A 23024-nucleotide genomic window follows, 5' to 3' on the forward strand; every position below is an offset into this window, starting at 1 on the left:
GACTCTCAAAATTTAGTGAACAGCCAAGCAAGGTATAAGAAAAAACATAAAATCAAGATTTATTCAGACAGTTATGCCAGAGGATTAGCAGCTATGTTAACGGAAAGCGGACCTCGTGTGATTAACGAGTTTGAAATAGAAGGTACTGTTAAATCAGGAGCTGGTTTACGAGATGTTTCAACATCAATCAAGAAAGAAAGCACAGTCCTCACGGACAGAGACTTTGTAGTGGTAATGGCCGGAGCAAACGACGTCAGCAGAAACGAAAGGAAGATTGCTACTTCGACACTGAAGAAGACTCTCGGAATGTTAACCCACACCAACGTGATTGTTGTTAATGTGCCACATCGACATGATTTGCCCCAGTGGTCATGTGTGAATAAGGAAGTGGAGCAGACAAACAAGGAGTACAAAGCTATCTGTAAGCACTTTAAGAATGTTTCCCTAATTAACACCAGTAGTTGTAGCAGAGAATGGCATACCAAGCATGGTCAACATTTCAGTTATCTAGGTAAACGTGTTTTAAGTGATACAATTATCGGAATAGTATTGGATAAGCTAGAGAAGGAAAAAAGACCAGTAATGTGTTTGGATTATGTTTCAACTGAGATGACAAAAAACTTGTATGCATAGACCAGGTTGGGTGTTCTAGTAACATAAGGACACAACCTGGTCAACTTTCATGCAGTAACAGTAGGTCATGTCAACTAAGAGAATACGCAAAAAAAGAAATGCCTAAAGTAGGGTTTAAAATATGCTACCTCAATATTCAGGGCATGGCAGATAAAAACTTAATTGTCAACGAATTTTCAAATGAAAACGTGATAGATATTCTATGTTTAAGTGAACATTGGTGTAAAGAGGATGAGCTTGGGTACAAAGTATTGGATGATTACACACTACTTAGTTGCTATTGCAGAAAACAACACTTACGTGGTGGGGTAGCAATATATGCAAAAACACCTCTTGCACCAAACTGTGGCAGGATAGATCTCAATACCCTTTGTGATGAAATGCATTTTGAAATGTCAGGTCTAGTAATTGAGAGCCTTAAGCTAATGGTAGTAGTAGTGTACAGGCCACCTAGTGGTGACCCCCATATCTTTCTGGAGAAACTTGAGGAACTCTTAATGTACATATGTATACCGAATTGGAAAAAATACAATGTTGTCATTGGAGGGGATATCAATTCAAGTTTTGATGTCCTGCAGGACAGAAAAACTGTGACAGAGCTCAAAAATGTGCTTCGACAATTTAACATGTACTATGTTAACTGCAAACCTACCAGAGGCTCATCCTGTCTAGACAATATATTTACAAATATTAAGAGAACTTGTATGTCCACTGATGTAATTAGTTTCCCTTTCTCAGGCCATGATGCAGTATATCTTAGTCTTAATAATGTAACTTCAGACTGCACCAAACCAGAATCTAAAACTGTGATTACTAGACCAGTGAGCAGAGAGAGGATGGATAGGTTTAGACATGCCCTCACTTATTTCAGTTGGGACATATGTTTTATTAGGCTTCAACACTGTTCAGCTGATATTGTATTCACAAAGTTTTTCTCCATCTTTTTAAATGTATTTGAAAATAGCATCCCTCTGAAAAAATGTACAGTGAATATTAGTAGTAATTACAAGAAGAGGAAAACGAAGGAATGGTATACTCCACAGTTAGGGCAACTGAAAAATACTGTTATGCTGTATTCTAGTCTGTACAAAACCAGTAAATCAGAACTGTATAAAGACCTGTATGCTAAAGCTAAATGCAAGTACAGGAAGGCAATAAATGAAGCAAAGAAACTGCATAACATAGTAAACATTGAAAAATCTAACAATAAATGCAAGAAGGCCTGGAGTGTAATAAACTCCATTGCACACACTAAACACAAAGAGGAAATTGCCATTACCCCAGAAGAATTTAATAAATATTGCATTCAGTCCATTGAAGAAATTAGTAGTTCAATAATCAAACCACCTGAAAATGCACTTAGTATTATGGACAGCTGCTTTGAAAAGCTTCCCCCAAGCACCTTCACTTTCACAGAAGTGAGCCCAAATAATATCCTAAAAATAGTGAAAAATTTCAAACCTTCAGTTAGTGTTGATTACTATGATATGTCATGTAATTTGTTGAAAGATGTTATTGATTGTGTGATTTATCCTTTAACCTTTTGTGTTAACAAATGCCTAGTTGAAAGTAAGTTCCCCGACATACTAAAAATTTCTAGAGTTGTGCCCATATACAAAAAAGGGGAAAAGAACTGTCCCGCTAGCTACAAACCTATATCCATGACCCCAGTTTTTTCAAAAATTTTAGAAACGATTATGTATGAGCAAGTTAGTGCCTACTTGGGTAAACTAAATATAATTAGTGATAAACAGTTTGGATTTAGGAAAGGTAAATCCACAACAGATGCAATGGACTCCCTCGTAAAATTAGTCCTAGATGTGTTCGAGGCTAGGGACTATGCCCAGGCTACATTTTGTGACCTGAGCAGAGCCTTTGACTGTGTAGGGCATGACACTGTGCTGAATAAGCTAGTTTACTATGGTTTTGATGACAACAGTATAAATATGTTCAGGTCTTTTCTAGAGAACCGTCAACAAGTTGTGTGCATTGGTAGGGAGAAATCAAATTTGGTTAATGTTAGGTACGGAGTGCCTCAAGGGTCGGTGCTTGGACCTTTACTGTTTATACTAATGATTAATGACCTGCCCTTATTCATAAAATCTCATACAATATTGTATGCTGATGACACAACTTTTCTACATAAAAGCTCTGATCTAGGTACACTGAAAACACTGACTGAAAATACCCTTGCTCAGTCCTCATTATGGTTCAAAGCTAATGGCTTCTTGCTAAATGAAAACAAAACCCAGACACTTTACTTTAGCCTCAGAGAGATTCCTAACTACCAGGAATCAGAAACAGTTAAATTTTTAGGTGTTACTATTGACAATAAATTGACGTCGGAACCACACATTAAAAATATATTGGCTAGGCTTTCAAGAGTGATTTATCTAATTAGACATTTAAAAAGACATGTTCCCAATGACTATGTGAGATCAGCATATTTTGCCTTCTTCCAAAGCATCATCTCTTATGGAATTTTACTGTGGGATAGTAGCTGTCATGTAAATGACATTTTACTTTTACAGAAGAAAGTAATAAGAATAATAACGGATTCTGATAAAACAGAACATTGTAAACCTCTGTTTATTAAATTGCAGTGTCTTACAGTAGTAAACATATTCATCTACAATGTTTTAATGTACATTAGAAACAATGTGTCTAATATTGTGTTGAGAAGTGATATTCATAGCCATAATACTAGAAACAGAACATCTGTAGACGTACCATATCATAGATTATCAAAATCGCATAACTCTTACCTAGTTCTTGGACTAAGGATGTTTAATAGACTACGTGCTGACTTTAAAGAACTGCCTGTAAATATCTTTAAAGCTAAATTATACAAGCTACTAGTGAACAATCCGTTTTACTCCATTGACGAATTCTTTGAAGATGAAAATACTGTATTCTAACGTGTGCGTATTTTATGTAAACCAATTCACTTCGATATAGTAGTTTATGTAGAAATATATGCTCTTGACTTTGTCTATTGCTGTAATCAGCTGAACGTCAATAAAATTATTATTATTATTATTATTATTATTATTATTATTATTATTATTACACAGATTAAGTTTCTATTATTTCCCTGCCTTTTGATAATATATATCTTAAGTCTTAAACATGATGAATGAATGAATATTTGGTGATAATATTCCTTCATTTACTTTTGTGTAATTACAGTAGCTGGCTGATGTTAACATTTGGCTTTCATTTTGATGTTGCAGTTTTCAGTCACTGTCTCTTCAGTTAGTGCCTCAATACTACCTTCTGTGCACTGGGAGCTGTAATATATGACTAAAATGTCATAAGTTTTCTTCTTGTGATAATTATAGCTTTGGCAGTCACTGAATGAATCATGTGGCCACTTCTTATAGTTATCTGCAATGCAGTTAACATATTAACATTTATTTTATTTATTTTTCCTATCCGAGGATTAATACTTTGTTTCGTACCTGTTGTACAGTAGGTACTGTTTCTGAAAATATTTCATGATATTGTATGTATACAAAATGGGGAGATAAGCCTCTACTACCTTTTATTACATTTGTGAGGAATGTGATATTCTTAAGTTTGATTGACTAATCTCAAACATACGTGACATTCCATTATCCCACTGACCTGCAGTAGGCTGTTTTAGAAAGAGTGACCAATGATTCCGCATAGCTGATACACAGTACAATGGGTATTCCACTAATTGTAATGGAATTTCCTCTATCATACCTCTTTAGTTTTGCACAGATTTGTTTCTATATATGATATGTTTGCATCCATACAATGATCAAAAGTAGGAACTGTATTTTGATATTTTCAGCAATTGAAAAGACAGAATGTAGTACTTCAGCCTTCATTTCATTTTTATTTTTTTGTTTTAGGATCACTGCAGTTAGGTGGTGCAGTGATTGAGGCACTGAACTCAATTTCAGGACATTCCTCTAAACCTGAAATTATTCTTCATATCTAATGACCTTATGGCTGATTTAATGTAGGAACCAAACTGTTTAGGAATATTTGCTTTTGAATTCATTGAATACTTCTCTTATGCTCTTTTAAATCTGTCAGTGTATTCCAACTTCTTACATAGAACATTTTTAATATTAAAGTTTAACAATAATGGGTCCTTCTATTCTTCAATCTTTCATAGTACAAACTTTTGTAATACAATGGGACTTCAAAAAGTAAGTTACACATTATTACTGTAGGCCAAATAACTTTTATTGAATGCTGCACTACATTTTAATGTGGTACACATACACAATGCTGTTTTTCAATATAGTTACCAGGTCCATGTAAACAATGGTCAGGATGTTATACCCATCATTTAATTCACCAACAATAGAAATCTGCTACTTAATGAAGAAGCCGTTTATGAACCACTGTGTGAATGTTCTCATAACATTGGAAATTTCCGCCACCCTCTGCTGCCAAGATGTTCTCCAATTGTCCCAATTCTCTGTGGTCAATGTCGGTGGCCTCCCTTCCCAACCAAAAACAACCATGTCTTTGTGTGGCCTTCGTCGAATTGTTGACATCATTTCTCAACACTATATACTACCAAAATGTCTAGGTGAATATGTGCACAATTTGGACATTTTGCCCATATGAATCATACTGTCCCAAATAAGTCAACTTTTGAATATATTTCCAGTTGTTACACCATTTCGCTCCCACGCTGCATTGCACCTGTTATCAGAACCAAGCAGAACTGTGTCTGTAGGAAGTGTGGAACATGTGCACTCTTCTGACAATGAGCCAATCTTGTAACACAATGTTCTTAGGGTGTTGCAACATGTGACATACTTTATAAAGTCCAAACACAAACAGTCTACAGTACTTCTGAATCTTTTCTATAGGTACCCCAATTATTTCTCCATGGTGCAGAAAGTTTCCTGTCTGCTTCTCATGTAGTTGTTAAGCATAGATATTTTCCTATTTGTCTTAATTTTGCATTCAATATCGGTCACCAATTATCTTGTAACAGTGTTGCAGTCAATAATATCTCTGCATTCACAAACTCAAAAAGCTTGGGCTGCGACCTAATTTTCCTGCATGTGAAATTTGCCATATGATATTTTCAGTTTGTGAAGTTCCTTTCTTGGGGACTGAGGGGAGGGGGGGGGGAGGTGCAGAGGAGGGGAGGTTACTTGTGAGATGGATAGTTGGGCTACAAGTATCGTAAAATATCTAAAAATGAGCAAAACTCAAAATTTTACATGGAAAAGCACTTGCCTTATAATGTATACTTCTTCTCCAGTTGACAGGCACATAAATGATTAAAAAACATAGCTGAACTTTCAGACAATATCCATATTTTGAGCTATGTAGGACAAAACTCCCACGAAATCTGCACTGATACAGGTGTGGAGAGCAGTGGTGGAGGTGGGTTTGGGACATGGCTAATGCAAATGAAGGCCACGAGGAATGCAGTATTGATTGATGCACTGTAAGGATACATTTACATCTACATAGATACTCCACAAGCCACTATATGGTGCATGGTGGAGGGTGCCCTGAACCACTACTAGTCATTTCCTTTCCTGTTCTCTTGCAAACAGAGCAAGGGAAAAACTGTTGCCTATAAGTCTCCGTATGAGCCCTAACTTCTAGTATCTTAGCTTTGTGGTCCTTATGCACAATGTATGTTGTTCGGCAGTAGAATCGTTTGGCAGTCAGCTTCAAATGTCAGTTCTCTAAATTTTCTCAACAGTGTTTCTTGAAAAGATTGTCGCCACCCCTCCAGAGATCCCCATCTGTGTTCCTGAAGCATCTCTGTAACATCTGCATGTTGTTCAAACCTACCAGTAAAAAATCTAGCAGCCCGCCTCTGAATTGCTTCAATGTCTTCCTTCAGCCTGACCTGGTATGGATCCCGAACACTCGAGCAATACTCAAGAATAGGTCACGACAGTATCCTATGTACAGTCTCCTTCACAGGTAAACCACTCTTCCTAAAATTCTCCCAGTAAACCAGAGTCGATCATTCACCTTACCTACCACAGCTCTCACATGCTCTTTTTATCTCATATCACTCTGCAATATTTTGCCCGGATATTTAAATGACTTGACTGTATCCAACAGGGCATGAGTAATTCTCTAACTGAACATTACAGGTTTGTTCTTCCTACTCACCTGCATTAACTTACATTTTTCCACTTTTAGAGTGAGCTTCCATTCATTACACCAATTGGAAATTTCATCTAAGTCAACTTGTATCTTCCTACAGTCACTCAAGTTAGACACCTTACCATATATGGCAGCATCGTCAGCAAACAACTGAAGATTGTTTCCCACCCTGTCCACTAAATCATTTACGTATATAGAGAACAACAGGGGCCATATCATATTTCCCTGGGGCATTCCTGATACCCTTGTTTCCGATGAACACTCACTGTCGAGGACAACTTGCTGGGTTCTATTACTTAAGAGATATTTTTGTAATTAAGAGACTATAATGTAGGAAGGTGGGAGGGAATTAAACTGTATAGTTTGCTAAGTAGGGGAATCATCCTTAGATGGCATCCTATGATCCCACAGCCTTCCTAGTCTTAATCTCTACTAGCCATTGCATCACACGCTTGTCCAACCTGTCCCATACCTATGCCAGAGTGAACTCACTGGTGCCACATTCGTATCCTGCTCCCTTGTATTCTTTCCCTCCCAGTCATCAGCCACATTTATCACTTTCTTCTCTTCCTTGCCCCCTTTCTCTTCCTACCCATTCCACATAACACAATCCCTCATCCTAGTCAGGCTGCAGCACTAGGACATTTCAGCTGCACAGGACAATGTAGCCATGTGTGTTATGTTAGTTTAGTATTCATTGACTTCAAAGAAGGACATTGTGTGAAAGCTCAACCAAAAAGTGAATGATTAGCTTTTACTTCTTCTGTTATTTGTAGTTCACACAGGATTTTAAAGTAACATATCAATGTCCTTCTCCTTAAGTCTAGAGAATTTTTCAACTACATGTTCTTATGAAGTCTTTCTTAATGGAGAGTAGAGCTATTAGTAATTTTGAGTAAAGTAATTTACAGAAAAAAATTATTGTCACAGAAAATTTGCCCCACATGAGATACTGTCATTGGTACTCCAACAATCAGTTGCTGAAGATTAAATGTGCCGCTAAAAGACTCCTATAAATAATTTTTGAGCAGGAACTGCAGATGTACAACACAGTACCTAAGAGACTTATAAGCTCATTTCTGTGTCAGAAGCTCAATTCTCAGATTGACACATGCCAGGAAGTAATATATTTTACAAGACTTTAGCAGAAATACATATGAAAGTCTGCATACTGATCAAACTTTTCAGAGTTGAAGAAATTTGCAGTGGAAACATTTTCAATAAAGTCACAGTGTTCACCTTCCTGATTGAGAATAATTTCCCACATTTTTGTGTGTCAGTCATTTTAAAAATTTCAGTTCTTTGGCTTTTTCTCTTTAGAAATCCAGAACCTGTTTACAAACAAAAATACTATGAATTATAATATCTCAGAGATCTTGTATAGTATTTTGAAATGTTTTATCCTTATTATTATAGTCATGGGAGTCTGTTAGCTGTGTCTGTAATTGGCTGTACCATATATAAACATGTAACAAGTTGCCATAAAATACAAACAGTCAAAGGAGAAATGCTGGAAGCTTTAACATCAAAGAAAATGCTCTTGTCTGTATGATTATGATAGTTGGGAGAATGTTGCTTTGATCAACTTTTTGAATGCTTTGCTTCAGTAATAGAGCCAGAAAAATACAAAATAATAGTTCTGATTGTTTATAGGCTTCCAATAGGAAATCAGGCCATTGGAGAGTATTCTAATAAGATTTATATGAAACAGCTTTTGAAATCTTTAAATATGGTGATTTCCGTATCAAACCTACTAACCACCAGCAATACCTCCACTTTGACAGCTGCCACCCATTCCATACCAAGAAGTCCCTTCCGTACAGCCTAGCCACCCGTGCTCATCGCATCTGCAGTGACAAGCAGTCCCTCTCAAAGTATACCGAGGGTCTCACTAAGGCCTTCACTGACTGTAATTATCCTCCCATCCTTGTACAAAAACAAATCTCCCGTGCCTTACCTTTCCAGACTCCCACCACCCTCCAAAGTCCCACCGAACCTACACAATATACTTGTCCATTCTTATACAACCCATGCTCCCAATCATTTACCTCATGGCTCATACACCTGTAATAGTCCTAGATGCAAGACATGTCCCATACATCCTCCTACCACCACCTACTCTAGTCCAGTCACTAACATCACCTATCCCACCAAAGGCAGGGCTACCTGTGAAACCAGTCACATGATTTACAAGCTAAGCTGCAACCACTGTGCTGCATTCTATGTAGGCATGACAACCAAAAAGCTGTCAGCATGGACGGCCACTGACAAACTGTGGCCAAAAAACAATTGGACCACCCTGTTGCTGAACACGGTGCCAAACATGATATACCTCATCTCATCAATGACTCCTTCACAGCCTTTGCCATATGGATCTTTCCCACCAACACCAGCTTTTCTGAATTGCACAGGCAGGAACTTTCCTTGCAATACATCCTATGTTCCCATAACCCTCCTGGCCTCAACCTTCGTTAGTCACTGTCCTCACCAATCTGGCCCCCTCCCTGTTCCCATTCCAGCACTACTCAGCCATCATTTCACCACTACACCTAGTCTTTTAATTTCTTTTTATTTATTTCTTTTCATTTCTCTCCTTTCCACTACTTACCCTCTCCCCCCTCTGCACCTTTTCTCCTGCCCTCCGTCTAAACTGCAACACTTCACTGTCTGCCACTCCCACCATACTATCCCTCTCCCTCCCCACCCCAGCCTCCTCCTTACCCCCACTCAGTCACCACTCCCATCATGCACTGGTGCTGCTGCTCGCAGTGTGGTTTCAGCTCTCTGAGACTGCAGATGTGTGTGCAAGCTGCGTTTGTGTGTGTGTGTGTGTCTACTGCTGACATAGGCCTTAATGGCTGAACGCTATAATTGTGTGAATCCTTTTGTTGTGCCTATCGCGACTCTGCATCTTCACTGTATGATGAGTAGCAACTTTCCTTCTCTGGTATTGTTACATTCTAGATTTTCCATTGTTTGATTTCCATACTGATTTTGATTCAGACAGTACTGATTTGAGGCCTTTTTCTTTCCATTGCAGTAACATTTCCAACAAGCACAGAAGGGCAGATAGTGGCAGCAGTTCATAAATTATTTCTAATTCCTATTGTTTTTCTTGAAATAACTGTGAGATCAATAATTAATCATGTCAGTGACCATGATGACCACATGGTAGGGATCAAGTGTGGCTCATTACTTCCATACTGGGGGAGGCTGTGATATTTTTGGATTGGATCTAACCTTTACCTCAGGCTATGCAGTAGAACAGTTTTCCACCACAAACAATATTTCGGGGCAGGAGGCAAGGGTGTGAGGAAGCATGCAGGGATCTCTTTACTTCCTTTCTTGTTTTGCCATCTGCCTCCAATTGATTTTAGTTCTATTTTTACCTAATTACCATTAACATACATGAGTATAATCTTCATTTCCATAAAAGAGATAGATTGGCCCTCAGTCTTAAGGAATATAGCACCAAGTCTAATTTTGTGCTTAGTTTTGTGTATGTACATAATTTCCTAATTTATTTTGACTATTCCTAGTTAATATCTTTTGTTAGAGGGTGAAATCAGTAACCGTTTCATGACTTACATTCTATTGTTTACTTCTAAACAAATATAAATTCTGTACTAATTATAAACATTTGGAAGTATTTATTTGACTCTATTCAAAAACATGTTAGCGAAACCAGCCCTTATTTAATTCCAAAATAAATACCAGATTTGTCAAAAGCATTGTTTGCATGACTATATTTGTTAATTTCATTATTTAAAAAATAATTTGGCCTAACCTTTGTGGTAGAAGAAACTGTTAAAAAGAAGGAATTTTTTGATGGATTCAGTTCATTGAATGAGTTATGTTCTAAGTGTAATTTCTGTAACTTAAACATCTAACAATGTATATTTTCAGTGCCTATTATTGTGAGGATGTATAAAGGATGGATTTTTCGTCTGTAGATAGTCAGTCCACAGTCAGTTTTCAGATGGGAAGTCTGTATCAGTTAGAGTAACAACAATGCATTAGCTTAACAGTGGGATTAGTGTAACACAAATAGGCTGTATGTGAAAACAATGACAGTGTCTATTCAATTTGTTTGAGAAATAGTGTCACACATACCTTATTATTTTGCAAGGACTGTGAACTGTGTGGTTAGGTTTTTCCTTTTTTGCTGCTCATAGACCTTCCACAGCAAACTATTGTAGAAGTATGCTGATGTTTGCCTGCAAACTATTAATGAGGCTTATCAGTAGTGAGCTGGCCATATAACTGTGCAATATTGGGGGATTGTGAACAGTGAAAGTAAAGAACTATGAAATGCAACTGTGTAACTGTTGGCTACATCATTTACAGTAGTCAGTGTTGAACATCCACCCCCTATTTTTTAGCCAGTGTAACAATGCAGTACATCGACACCAAGGATTATCAACAAAGAAATAAAGCAGGCAAATGTCAAATATGATGCCCTTTCAGGTGAGGACTATTGTATTTGGACACAATAAACTTTGAACAGTGAGCTCAAGAACGGTTTACAATACAGTGATTTTAATTAAGTGAGTGTGTAGGACATGTGGCATCAGAATTTTGTCAGGGACAGTGAACAGACAATATTATGGGAGTGTGAAATTCAATTATTTTCAAAATATCAGAATTGATGTAGCCTCCAAACAGGGAGCTGCAACAGCCAATCAGCAAGTGGGTTCTATGGAAGCAGCCACTGAGTACAGGAGCAGCCAGTCAGCATGCAGGTGGACACAGCCGACCAGGATAAACAACATGCATCACTGAGAAAATTACAACTTGCAGCAGCCATGCAGATGATGAATCAAGATGACAACAATAGCAGCAGTAGATGAGTGAGTAAAAGTAAGGTAATTCATCACAAAAGCCATTTTTTTATTAAATGATACATAATGAGTGGATTCAACAAACAGGACAGTTTGATGGGAGAGGATGGACAACAGGGGAGTGATGTGACTGATAAGAAAGCTGTAGAGGTTAAGTTTTTAAATGAACAGAAAGACTTAATGGGGACTGATTCGGAGGACAGTAGTGATTTCGGAAAATTGGAGGTGATGTTAAGGCAAATTATGAGTAGTATGAGTAAGAAAGAAGACATTACTAGGTTGGAAAATAGTATAAAGAAAGTAGTACATAATACTAATGAGAAATTAACATTAACAAGTAGTAAATGTGCAGAAGAGAGAAAGAAGCTTTGTGATGACCATAGTAGGAGGGGGTGGGGGGGGACTTCCAAGAAACATTGTAAAGATGAAGTCAAAGCAGCCAGCAAATTTTGTGCTGGAAATAGGGTTAAACTTGAGAACCAAATTGATCAGGTTAAAAAATGATTTAGAAACGGAGGTAGAAACTAAGTGTGCATTAATGGTAGACAAAAAACTGGTAAAAGTAAATAAAAGTGTAGATTCAGATTTGGCTGAAATGGAGAAAAAGATGGAAGAGGTACAAAATCTAAAGCATAGAATATGCAGTGTCCTAGACAGTCCTTCAATTGTTAGTTGTAAGAAATTTAATAATTTTGAACCATATGGGGTAGTGTCTGCCCTGGATTTCATTAGGGACTTTAATGATTTGCATGAAACATGGAATGACAAAGAAGAAATGTCATTTGTGAGAGGTGTTTTGGAAAGGGATGCTTATGAATGGGCAGCTCAGATATCTGATAGTTGTATTTCATGGCATAGCTTTGAGAAAGCATTTTTAGATGAATAATCATCCAAAGAGAAACAGCAGAGAAATTTGAGTGAATTTTGGGGAGGAGAGAGATTTGACTCTGGGAAGGGCACTGTGAAAGGCTCTTGTCAGCTTTGGATAAACAAGCTGAAATATTTGGGCAAAGAGCTAGGTAGTGAACCAATAGTTATGGGTTTAGAAACAAAGGTCCCACAGAAAGTTAGAGAATTGCTTGTACCTGCTCCTATGGGTAATATTAGTGATTTTTTAAATTATATTGATACAGTGGAGAGGGTGAAACCCTCAGTGAAAGTTCATAGGAGAAATTTTGATGACAATGATCAATCAGAGAGAGAGTTTCAGGTAAATAGAATGAAAAGAACTAATTATAGCAGAAATTCAAGGAATGGCTGGGTGGAGGATAGCCAGAATGGGCACAGAAATGGCAGGAGAAATTCAAGTAAGAGAAATGGGGGAGATGATTTTAATTCTGGATCAAACCATTTAAACTGGATAATGCTCCAGTTTTGGCTCACACTAGAGCAAGCAGTGATGAACAGCAACGTGTTTATAAATGTGCTGTAATCACAGGTGTGGGTAATATAAATGATAGTAGTAAGACAAGTGTAAATTCTAATTCTAGTGAGATGTTGAATGATGATGTGTGTAGCAGTTTATTCTGTAAAAAGGGAGGAGGATGTTACTATAATGAAATTACATGATGAAACAGAATGTGTTGCTGTTGTTCAGGATGTCCAAAGTGTCAAAATGGATAGTAAAATTTTAAGAGAACAAAAGGAATTCAGGTGTTTTGCTATGTGGTCTAATACTGGAAACAAGGATCATCTAATTAGCCAAGTGTCTGTGGGCAATGAAAGTGACAGTGGGTCTGATTCTGACAGTAGTTGTAATGATGATATCAGTGACGAATCCAGTAGTGATGAGGATGAGGTATTTGAATTTATAATTGATAATGATGGCAATGTGTTAAGTAAAGAAAGAATAAAGGGGATAATATTAGGCCTAATGAAGAGTTAGAGTTAGAGTTTGAGAGTGGTAATTAGGAAGAGGACCATGTCGTCTGTCATTTGACTGTGTCTGATAATTATTTTGGTAAGCAGGATGATAGTATTTCCAGGGAAAGGATTTATGAGGATTTGCTGTATGAAGAAGATCACATGGTAAGTAAAAAGGAAGTGTGGCACTCTGTAATAACAGCAAGTGTACAAGATATACATGTTAAGTGTTTACTGGACAGTGGTAGTGATTTGAATGGCATTTCATAGGTATTTTTTTAATCTATTGGGTATAGTAGTGATACATGTTTCTGGAATAAAAATTATTGGTGCTACTGATAGGGTATCAAAGAATGTGAAACGAGAGGCACTATTAACTGTGGAATTGGCCGGACTGTTATAAAGTCAAGTTGAACACATATATTTAAAATATGACACAATACATGTAAGTCACAGAGCAAGTACACAAAGTAAGACATGTGTACACGGTAACAGTCAAATCAGCACTGAGTCCAAGGCTAGCGGCTGCTGGCTGGCTGGCCGCTTAGGTGGCGCGGCTGCTGCATGGCTGGCAGACAGTGCCGCATGAAGAGGACACACGTAACTGTGCGGCGGCACTTTGAAAGATCGGTGAGTCACAACACTTTTGCCCCCTTTGAATTTTTTGCGCTGGTCTTGATGGAAGTGGCCTGCAGATTGCTAACATCCATAGGTGTTGCTTGACTGGCCGTAAAGTCTCGAGGAGGAGGCTTCCCGTACGGACGGAAGTGTCCCCGATGATAATGGATCGAGATGACAGGATACGTAGGGGTCGAATCTGCTGGGCCCCGTGCACCAATCTGCCCATTGCAGCAAGTCCGGCTGTTATAATAGCAGACATGGGTGATGTGTCAGCGTCCGTAGGAGAAGGAGGCGAGTAGAGTTGCTCCGACAGATGATGGTCATCCGGTTCCTGCATGGGCACGTCTCCTGGTGGCGTCTGTTCTTGTGCTGGCACTGAGATGATGGTGAGAGGGCTGCAATGTGACTAATGAGAGATGCCAAGATCATGAGCATCAGGTAGAGCCGAAGGTAGTGTAGCGGCATTCGGAACAGGCGTTGTGGCACACGAGGCCGAAGCTGCTCCAAATGATGCACTGCAACACCCGTGTCCGTTTGGATTTCATACAGGCATCGGCCACGGTGTCGTAAGATGTGGCCAGGACTCCATTTTGGCCCCTGCCATATCCCCGTACCCATACAAGGTCGCCGGCGGTGAACCGGCCAAGCGAAGGCACCTGCGGCCGTGAGGCGGAAGGCCACAGAAGATGAAGTAGCGTGCGGGGCTGTCGACCATGTAAGAGCTCAGCTGGGCTGTGGTCGCCCATGGGGGTGAAATGTTAAGAAGCCAGAAATTGGAGAAGCACATCATCAGCAGCAGGCAAAGTCAGGAGTTTCTTCATCTGAGCCTTAAATGTGCGGACCAATCGTTCAGCCTCACTGTTTGATTGTGGATGGAACGGAGGGGCCGTGACATGCATGACGCCGTGACGAGCACAAAAATCTGCAAATTCGGAAGAGGCAAATTGCGGACCATTATCAGTAACAAGAGTAGAAGGAAGGCCTTCCAAAGAGAAAATATGAGCTAGAGCACTTGTGGTTGCCGCGGTGGTAGGCGATGTGCAATGGACAACGAAAGGGAAGTTAGAGTAGGTGTCAATTACAACTAGCCAATAAGTACCTAAAAAAAGTCCCGCGAAGTCAGCACAAATATGCTCCCAGGGCTTCTCAGGCGAAGGCCACAGTGACAAAGATGACTTCGGGTTGGCGGCCTCTGACGCACAAGGGCTGCAGGCAGCGACCATGTGTGCGATTTCAGAGTCGATGCTGGGCCAGTACACATGACGACGCGCCAGAGATTTTGTGTGAGATACACCCCAGTGCCCTTGGTGAAGGAGGCGCAAGACCGAAGCACGCATAGACGCAGGTACCACAACAAGCGGCGAAGCATTGTCAGTGGAAAGGAGGATAACCCCAGCCCTAGCCGTGAGGTGGTAGTACAAAGCGTAGTAGTTCCGCAACGGATCAGAAATCTTAGCGGAAGGACGATCTGGCCAACTCTTCTGAATACAGCGTAAAACCCGGGAGAGGGTAGGGTCAGAACCTGTAGCAGCCGCCTGCCGGTCCCTGGTGATGGGGAACCCATCCACAACCCACTGCTCGGCAACATCCAGGTGGAAACACAAAAGTTCGTCCCTATCAAATGCCAGATCAGGACCCATGAGAAGGCAAGACAGTGCATCAGCATTTGCATGCTGAGCCGTTAGCCGGAAATGAATCTCATAATTGAAACAAGACAAGTAAAGAGCCCAACGCTGGAGGCGGTGTGCAGCCTTGTCGGAAAGCAACGTTGATGGATGAAACAAGGAAACAAGTGGTTTGTGAACCACAACAAGATGAAATTTGGATCCATAAAGAAAAACACCAAACTTATAAAGAGCATAAATAATGGCCAATGCTTCTTTTTCAATCTGAGAATATTTTCATTGGGCATCCATGAGCGTTTTGGAGGCATAAGCAATGGGTCGTTCAGAACCGTCAGAAAAACGGTGCGCAAGGACTGCACTGACCCCATATTGAGAGACATCCGTGGCAAGAACAAGATGCTGGCCAGGTCGAAAAGTAGCCAGGCATGGGGCCTGTTTCAGCATAGTCTTCAATTTCTGGAAAGCCGCATCACATGACGTGGACCAATGAAAAGGCACGTTTTTATGCAACATCCGATGCAACGGCTGAGCCACCGAAGCAGCAGACAGTAAAAACCTGAGATAGTATGCTATTTTCCCCAAGAAGGCCTGCAGTTCCTTAACAGATATAGGGCGAGGAAGGGCATCAATCGCAGTGACAGTTTGCTGAAGTAGACGATTACCATCCCGAGAGATTTGAAACCCCAAGTACATGAGAGATGCCTGAAAAAATTTTGATTTCTGAAGGTTACACTTAAGACCGGCAGTCTGTAAGACATGAAAAAGTGTATGGAGATTCTGAAGATGTTCTTCAGTGGTGGAGCCAGTGACAACAATGTCGTCCATGTAATTTATACACCCAGGGACAGGAAGTAATAATTATTCCAAGAATTGCTGAAAGAGAGCAGGGTCGCTGGCAACCCCGAATGGCAATCGTTGGTATTGATAGAGGCCATGAAGTTCAGCAGTCCAAGCACAATAAGATTGATTCAGTTGTTTTTGACAGAGATAAAAGTCAACACGAGAGGCTACCACATGCGTATGCTTTTGAAAATATACGGGCAGAAGTGAGCACATGTCAGCAAAGGACAAAGGCGCAGGATCTTTCAAAGGAGCCGATTGCGACAACAACCGATACATCTGAGGTGTAATCCATGAAAGGAACAGAGACTTACATGTTTGTTCGTCCACGACATGAAATGTCAAGAAGTGCTGTTGACAGACCAGTCTTCCGCCGTCTCGTCATAAGGAGGAAAAGGAGGTATAGACAACGATGAGAGATGCCCCGCATTGGATGCCGCGATGAAATCATGAATCGCCGACGTGAGAAGCGTTTGCTGTTCAATGAGACCTTGCAATAGTTGCTCTAGAGTAGCCATGGAAACCTGTGGGTCAATGATGAAAAGAAAAAATCCACTACCTCATTGCCAATTGTTATAACATCAAGTTGAACACATATATTTCAAAGACGACACAATACATGTAAGTCACAGAGCAAGTAGAGAAAGTAAGACATGTGTACACGGTAACGGTCAAATCTGCACTGAGTCCTAGTCTAGCAGACGCTGGCTGGCTGGCCGCTTAGGTGGCGTGGCTACTGCATGGCTGGCAGACAGCACCACATGTAGAGGACGCACATAACTGTGCGGTGGCACTTTGAAAGATCGGCGAGTCACAACACGGACAGCTGTCAGAGTGCAATTTCTTTGTGATTCAAAATCTCAGCATTGATTTAATATTTGGGACTAATTTCTTGTGCAAATAGCAAGTAGGAGGTTCAACATTCTGTGTTGGATTCATTTTGTGATGATAATGCTTACCCCAGCTGTCTGTCTCACTTTTTGTGTTTACTGAGGCAGCCAAACTTTTTGCCTATCTTATCTGTAATTTCTAAGTGAATCAGAAACATCCATTTCAACTTTCATGTGGTTTTGCACAGCAGGATACTTTAATATAGGAATATTTTAGGAAATGTTTCTCCAGTGTTATCTATGTATATTATGTTGTGTTAGTGATAAGTAATGGAATCATACGAGGATGGAAAAAAGTCAATATAAAAAGATAAGCAGTGGTATTGTAGTGATTCGAGAATTTCTGTGTAAATTCTAGAACCACTTGGCCTTCCACCATCTTGAACACATGATATTTTAGATGTGAGTGGGAGAAAAGAACTCTATCTACTGCACATCACCTGTTTGTGTGTGCAGGTCTGAAATTTGTCGTGAGAAGACTGTAGACACAGTGGTCGAACAACACTGACAAGTACTTGTCGGTCGATCCATGGAACTCATCTTGAAAGCACACGGAAGAACCAAGGAACTTCTGTGTTATTATGTGCTGTTTTGTAATTGTGACTATTGTTAGTGACAAAAGAGCACTGAGTTGAGGAAGACTTTTAAGTAATTCTTAACACAGACTTGCTAGAGGCAAGACATGTTTATGATTTCTGTGGTTGTTAGACCAACTCTGTTGTAAATGTATCTTAATTGTGTCTAATGTGAGACAAAACGGGTGACTTACAAAAAGTCAAATATTTATGTGAAAAATTGTGATTTTGTTCTTTGTGGAAGTTGAAATACATACTGAGAATGAACTAAAAGTATACTTCAAGTACCTACTTATTTCACAAGGAAAGAGAGACGTATATGTTCCTTCAACTAGCTTCATTGTTTGGAGAAGTTGTTTTTAGAGATTGACGTAGCCAGCTATCCAGAGAAGAAGATCGGCTGCGCATAGCAAGTAAGTCTACTCGTGTAAAAGAAGTGGGAAGGTTGCAATCCAACTTCACACATTCTTGTTGTCAAATATACTAGAATGTGGTGACCATGACAGGACCAAAGGAAAAAGGGAATTCTAAGACCAAAACCTGAAAAGTGAATGTTGTATGTTGCCATAGCAACTAAACCAAACACGATAAAGAATTTGCTCTAAGACTTCAGAACATGCTCTGGTATTCAAAAGAGAAAAAATTTGAATTCAGAAATAGTGAAGAAGATTCCACTGTGTTTCTCTAAGAAGAAATACGCTGAGATCACTTTGACTAAGAAGATCTGGTGCGGGGAGTGGATAGCTCTCACACACCATCGTGGGAACGCAGATATGGAAACCAACATCCAACGCTGCTGGCACCAGTTGCTGTTCACCAGTGCTGATTTCACATCTGCTTGTCAACACTGCCCAAATTCTATGCCGGGTGAGCATAAAACAGAACTTTATTGTTTTAATACAATGTGGTATAACTGTTGAATGAACTTTATTAGTGTAGTTATTATACTTAAAGTTAATTTTTCAGTGCTCACAAGGTCTAAGGTTTGTAAAATCATGGATAACATTCAGCAAGTTGGAGAAACTTCAGAACCAGCCATGGCTATGATAATTACTAAAGAAGTGCCTGACTGGTCTGAGTTAATAAATCTAATTAAAGGTCAGAGTATACAATTAGGCTTAATGAATTCACGATTAGAAGATCAAAGTCTTAAATTAGACTCAGTAAATATTTAATTAAATGTTAAAATAGATGACCAGAGGACAGCTTCAACTGCTCAAAATGCTACTTTAAGTAAGGAATTAAATGCTCAGAATGAAACCCTAAGGAAAGAAATAGGTTTGGTACATTCTAGTTTAAATGCTCAGAGTGAAGTTCTTAATAACTAGAGTGAAACCTTGAATAGTCAAGCAACAAATATAGGTTTATTAAATGCCAAGGTTGATGCACAGAGTAGAGAATTTAGCAATGTATGTGAAGACATGGATACTTTGATGACTGAATTTGACACCCTAAATAGTAAAGTTGAAAATTTGAAATTAGATTTAAAGAATGAACTAACTAATTCTTTGAACATTCATGTAAATCAAATGTTTACTGAATTCAACCAAAAACAGAATGATTGTTTTCGGGATTTGACAAAAAAGTTATAATTTGATATTGAGGAAAAATGTAATATGTTAGAATCTGAAATCAATGAAAAGTTAGGATCATTTGAAAATGTATGTAATGTTAAGTTTGATGCTGTAAAGCAGGGATTGCATACTTTAAAAGAGAGTGTTGAAAATCAAGATAAGTTAATGCCAAGAATCCAGTCGCAAATTACAGACGTTAATACACGAGTAGATAATGTGGAAAGAAACTTCAAAGAGAAACTAGCAAACTCAGATATCATAAAGGTAAGTAGTTTGGAGGAGCAGGTAGAGGAAATGATGGATCAAAAAGTTGCCACAAGGGTAATCTCTGGGAATTATCTCCTATTTTATCTTCTGAACTTAGTGATACCAAGAGAGGTATAGAGAACTAAGGAGAGAATTCAGACTTATCCAGGATAGAGTAGACAAGAGGGTGACTTCTCCTAAGATGGTATTGACTAGTGAAGTGATGACTGATCTACAATGGGGGCTAATTCAGGATTATCCAGGCAATTCTCTAAGTTTAAGCCGGACAGGGATGTACATCCGACTCATTTTATGAAAAGATTCAACCAAGCCTTGCCAAAGAACTGGGAAGATTCTAAAAAGATTGAATTTGCTGTGGGGTACCTTTTAGGGGAAGCCTCAGAATGGGGTACTGTAAATATTGAGAACTTTTCTTCTTGGGAAGACTTCCAGAAGAAATTTAAAGAGAAATCTGTTCATGCTAAAAGTGATTGTAAGAAGACAAAGAAAGCAGCATGCTGTCCTCAGTCCCAAAAAGGAATGATGATGAGCAAGTATGAAGAAAGGAATGTTAGAGGGCAATGACTTTGTGGCAGTCTTCAACCACAAAAAATATCATTGTCAAGTTTGACATGTAGACTGCCTGATCAATGGTCTTTGATATGTTTGTCTTTGTGCTTTACTTCTCTCAGATGTCCATGCTTTACATATATGTGCTACAGTTATTTAATAAAAGTGTTCTTCAACTTACATTATTCCTTTACCATAAAACTAAAGGAAGAGAATTACCATATTGTTGACATCAAACTAATTTTTGCCTTTTCACCCAATTTTCTGTGACTGTGTGTTGTATACATACTAAGAACAATAAGCCATATGCCACATAACATACAAACTCTGTGTTCTCTCGTTTTGTCTGTGGTCTGTGAATGTCAAGTGCCGGCCAGAGTGGCCGAGCGGTTCTAGGCGCTGCAGTCTGGAACCGCGCGACCGCTACAGTCGCGGGTTCGAATCCTGCCTCGGGCATGGATGTATGTGATGTCCTTAGGTTATTTCCAGAATGAGATTTTCACTCTGCAGCGGAGTGTGCGCTGATATGAAACTTCCTGGCAGATTAAAACTGTGTGCCCGACCGAGACTCGAACTTGGGACCTTTGCCTTTCGCGGGCAAGTGCTCTAAAGTTTGGAAGGTAGGAGACGAGGTACTGGCAGAAGTAAAGCTGTGAGTACCGGGCGTGAGTCGTGCTTCGGTAGCTCAGTTGGTAGAGCACTTGCCCGCGAAAGGCAAAGGTCCCGAGTTCGAGTCTCGGTCGGGCACACAGTTTTAATCTGCCAGGAAGTTTCGTCCTTAGGTTAGTTAAGTTTAAGTAGTTCTAAGTTCTAGGGGACTGATGACCTCAGAAGTTAAGTCCCATAGTGCTCAGAGCCCTTTGAGCCATTTTTTGAATGTTAAGTGCAGCAGCTTCCTCATATTATTCTTAAAATGGAATAGGAACATTTCCTTTCTCACACAACACAAGTGGGCCCTCTAACCTATCCAGTTTTACAATGGTGTGAACTAAGTTCATTGTCTGCAATGTTTCCACAAGGTCACGTCAATCTCAGCAGCCCACATGGTTCACAAACCGTTGAACATCAATGTTTCAGACCAGATGTCACTGCCCATTGCATGGATAATATGCTGCATACACCACCGTTGGCATCCGGTGGCCCCCAGACTAGAGATTGTTATACTCAACATGTCACTCAACATACTGCTCATTCACTGTCGTCGTATAGAACACATCCCTCTTTATTGCCTTCCACTGGCATGGTTGTACCATTTACAATGGCCTACCACATGTCTGCACCTTCCATGTTGTGTGATCTTATCACCACAATGGGGACCTTGGGTGACACAACACATTGTGCTCTCACAGTGCATGAAAGTCCTCCACCAATGACCACAATTGTCTCTGTTTCATTGGTCAACTGCTCTCTCATGCCAACCACGTTGTGTACCACTTGTGGTCACCTTCTTCACTCCCTCTGTGGTCACTTTCTGAACCTGTCCATCCTCCCCCCCCCCTCCTCCTCACACACACACACACACACACACACACACACACACACACACACACAAAGACATTAGGTGATGCTGCTCTTGGGTACCATCTGTTGCTCAATCAAGATTTCATTCTCTCAGTGCCTTGTCACCCTCAAAGCCTCAGGGGCACTGAGTCAAATTTCTCCGGTACAGAATCTTGTCACTGGCAGATCCCCAAACTACACTCACCTATTCTCTGTTGATAGGAAACCGTTAGACCTGGTTCAAAACTTTTTGATCTGCACAGCATCATGGATGAGGACTCATGCTCTATTTGTGTGGTGAGCCATATATATGATCACACATACCTTATAAGTGACCTAGTTCTCTGCCCACCTACTTTCTGGAAATATTCAGCTGCCAAAGTATCAATAATCAAGCATCTATCACATCCTCCATCTGACGATATTCACCACATGAAGAAAGCTTGGATTCGTGGACTCCATCCCAACTCTGGCACCAGCTATGGGCATGTGCAGTTCATACACGACAGCGCGTTATGGATCTTGTGGCGCAGCACCCTACCATTTGAGCTGCAACTTCAGCTCCTTTCTCATGCTTCAGATTCTTTGGAGTCTGAACTACACCTCGCAGACCAGGCTTACAGCATCGTTTGTCATAGGCACCTGCTCGACAAACCTGACAAGGTTGGTACTACTGACAGCCCTCCTGCATCATCTCACCAAGCTGGCAGAGGACACATGAGAGCATGTACAGCACTTGAAGACGACACCCAGCCGCCTGGCAGCAACCTTTGCATACTACCTGCACATACCATCTGCCCATTCATGAGCACTACTGACCCCTCTTCTGAGGGCTTGAATTACTTCTCGCAGAATCAGATAGGTGTTGCACAGGTAACACGAAGTACCACCCTGCATACCTCCTCTGTTGGTTCCACATTATCTTTGGCAACATTGTATGGAACTGCCAACATCCCTGCACATTTCCAAACTCTGCTCATGGGTCAGTTTAGGCACTCTAGTTTGTGTCAGCTCCACCGTGCACCTTACAAATCAACAGTTGGTGAACACAACCTCCTCTTCTGATGGTTGTCTCTATGTGGTGGACCAAACATCAGGCATATGATTTCTTATCAAC

This window comes from Schistocerca nitens, chromosome 2 (assembly GCF_023898315.1).
Source record: "Schistocerca nitens isolate TAMUIC-IGC-003100 chromosome 2, iqSchNite1.1, whole genome shotgun sequence".
NCBI classification, from domain to species: Eukaryota; Metazoa; Arthropoda; class Insecta; order Orthoptera; family Acrididae; genus Schistocerca; species Schistocerca nitens.